Raw genomic sequence first — 2786 nt, forward strand, 5'->3', positions numbered from 1 at the left:
CTGATCTGCATACAGATTTCTCAAGAGGCAGGTCAGGTGGTCTGGTATTCCCATCTCTTTCAGAATTTTCCACAGTTGATTGTGATCCACACAGTCAAAGGCTTTGGCATAGTCAATAAAGCAGAAATAGATGTTTTTCTGGAACTCTCTTCCTTTTTCGATGATCCAGTGGATGTTGGCAATTTGATCTCTGGTTCCTCTGCCTTTTCTAAAACCAGCTTGAACATCAGGAAGTTCACGGTTCATGTATTGCTGAAGCCTGGCTGTTCTGTTGTTCTCCTCTCCCTCCTATGTACTTCAGTACTAACTGCAGTCTAATACTTAGCTAATGTACAGTATGAAAGACTTATAAATCTGCCTCTAATAATTGTTTCTTCCCAGAATTTTAAGATATTCCAGAAGGAATAGCCGAGTGTGAAATGTTGAGAAAAGGAAGTTGTGATTGAACACAGTTGTTTGGATTCATCTCAGGACAAATATACACAGAACATACATAAATATATTGGAGGTCCAGTGGTTAGGACTTTGCATTTTCACTGTTGAGGGCCCAGGTTCAATCCCTGGTGGGGGAACTAACATCCTGAAAGCCTTGGCAGGGGGTGGGGGGGGTGGGCGGAACCACTGTTGGTAACACTATTCTAAAATAAAGATTATCTCTTACTAAAAAGTAATACATGTAGCAAAAGGTCTAAAATTGTTTTTCTTGTTTTAAAGTTTTCACATTCAAGTAAAATGATGACAATGACTTAAAAGTGAAACTAAAAATAAAGTTAGATAAAAGGTGAATACTTCTTTTTTTCTGGTTAATTCCTTTGTTTTGCTTCATTTTATTATAGGCAGTCAACATTAAATCCTCTTTTCGTATTTCCTTCCATTAGAAAAGGTGAATATTTCTCTAATGTTTCTCTGGAAACACTGAATCTAAGGAATGTAGATATATTTTGAAAGCTGCAGCTTTCAAAAGAATTACCCCTCCCTTCATAAACTAATAATATTAATACTTAACAACAGAAACTTAAGATTTTAAAAAGTCATATAGGAAATATTAGAATATTTGTTGAATTGAATTAACGTTTACATTCAAATTGAAACTGGGAATTTGACCTTAAATTAATACAGAATTCTAGAGGGAAGAAATTTATGTGAAACTGATTTAAAAACAATCAGTAGAAATAAAAGAACTGTACAAAAAAATCTCCCTGATTGGACTGACATTTAGTTGAAAAGAATTGTTTTTAAAGAAGAAAGTTTTCAATATAACAGGGTACAAAAGTAGTACTCAGGACTGTTATTTTTTCATGGCCATGAGGTTAGCAAAGCCTAGCCTAGAATTGTCCCTCCTCTAATGAGAGACTTAGTTACAGAATCAGACAAGCCAGTCCAGGTTTACCCCTTTCCCTTTAATGTGCTTGAAATCAGTTTGTTGTAAGTTGGACAGTTGCTTCTTTTCATACTGTTTACACTGTTATTTGCTCAAAAATTCTTTTGTACAGTAGACTTTGTATTCAAAGCCCCCAAAATATTTATTGAAGTCTATGAGAAACTATGCAGTAGAATAAGCACTATCTTTTTAAAATTACCTATGCTTTGTACCTATGCTCTTTCTATTTAAAGTATATATAAATGAGTATGTAAAGGATCGGTATTGTTAATACTTTTAAGAAGAACTCTGTTAAGCAGATAACAACAAAAAAATAAGGGCGAACAAACATAACAAACGATGAAACTTCTATTTTCTCACTAAAGATTTTCTTGAGGTACACCAATTCCTTCCATAATTTGAAGTTATGGAAATAATGTAAATTCTTAGCATTACTGTGAGAGAATTCATTTTTTATTTACCTGAATACATGTTAATTTAACTAAGTCCCCTTTCTCCTGTACTGTGTATCCCACATCTATACATACCAAGTGAAGTTACAGCAGATGAAAAAAAAAAAAATAGAAATACCTAAGAATTTCCTCTTGTTTCGTGGAACATTTCCAACTCATGTATTCCAAGTATTCACAGTGCAATGCCTTTTTTTAAATATATGGTAAAAAAGTGAAATTTGTATTTATAGAGCTGGTGTCTGGCAAATACACTGTATAAAATTGAAACTGCATTTTTAAGCGATTCTAATAAAGAAAAGATTTTCATTTATTTGATATATAGAATGACTGAGCAGCAAGGCTGCTTACTCAGAGACGACTTAAGGAACTCCCCATCCTCAGGATACAGTATTAGTGGATGAGATGTGGTACTACAGTGCAAAGCAGAAAGCACTAGAAAGGAGGCACAGATATCACTTTGTGCGTCAAATGCAAATGATTTCAGAATCGCCACTACCACAAATGATTTAAGGATTTAGGGTTATGTCGCGATTTCAGTAAAAGGAGGTGGGTGGGGGGACCCTCTACTTCTTTGTCCCCTGACTCCGAGAACTCGGACCGTGTTGGGGAAAACTGGTGGCCGGTTCGAAAGAGGCAGAAGGGTCGGTTCAGGGCTGGCGGTCCCTTGGGGGCGTCACCCCTTTTGAGGCCCATGGTGGTTTTGAGGACCACTACTCAGAATGTCGGGATTTAGGGGGTTCTCACCCTGGCCCAAGCTCTCGATTACCTCTGACGAGCCCCAGAGATCAATTAGTAGCAGTCGAGGTCAGGTCCCCCAGCAGAAAAGAGGCGACAGCAGCAGCATCAGCGGTTAAATCTTAAAGCCTTTCATGAGGCCTGTCGAGTGCACCTGAAGGAAAATTACCACAGCTAAGGGTCCCTAGATGCGAGGGTGGGTAACTGAAGGCGGGGGG

At 37.4% G+C, this 2786-nt stretch overlaps 1 long non-coding RNA gene across 1 annotated transcript in view; it reads right to left on the minus strand.

The window, feature by feature from the left end:
- The window catches only part of LOC104999947, a 21673-nt gene that overhangs the window by 18667 nt on the left and 220 nt on the right, over positions 1-2786 (minus strand). The window contains exon 2 of the long non-coding RNA XR_826675.1: positions 2600-2722. This is a non-coding gene — a long non-coding RNA (uncharacterized LOC104999947). The remainder of the gene's footprint in view (positions 1-2599; positions 2723-2786) is intronic.

Source organism: Bison bison, unplaced genomic scaffold (assembly GCF_000754665.1).
Source record: "Bison bison bison isolate TAMUID 2011002044 unplaced genomic scaffold, Bison_UMD1.0 scf7180017864366, whole genome shotgun sequence".
NCBI lineage: Eukaryota > Metazoa > Chordata > Mammalia > Artiodactyla > Bovidae > Bison > Bison bison.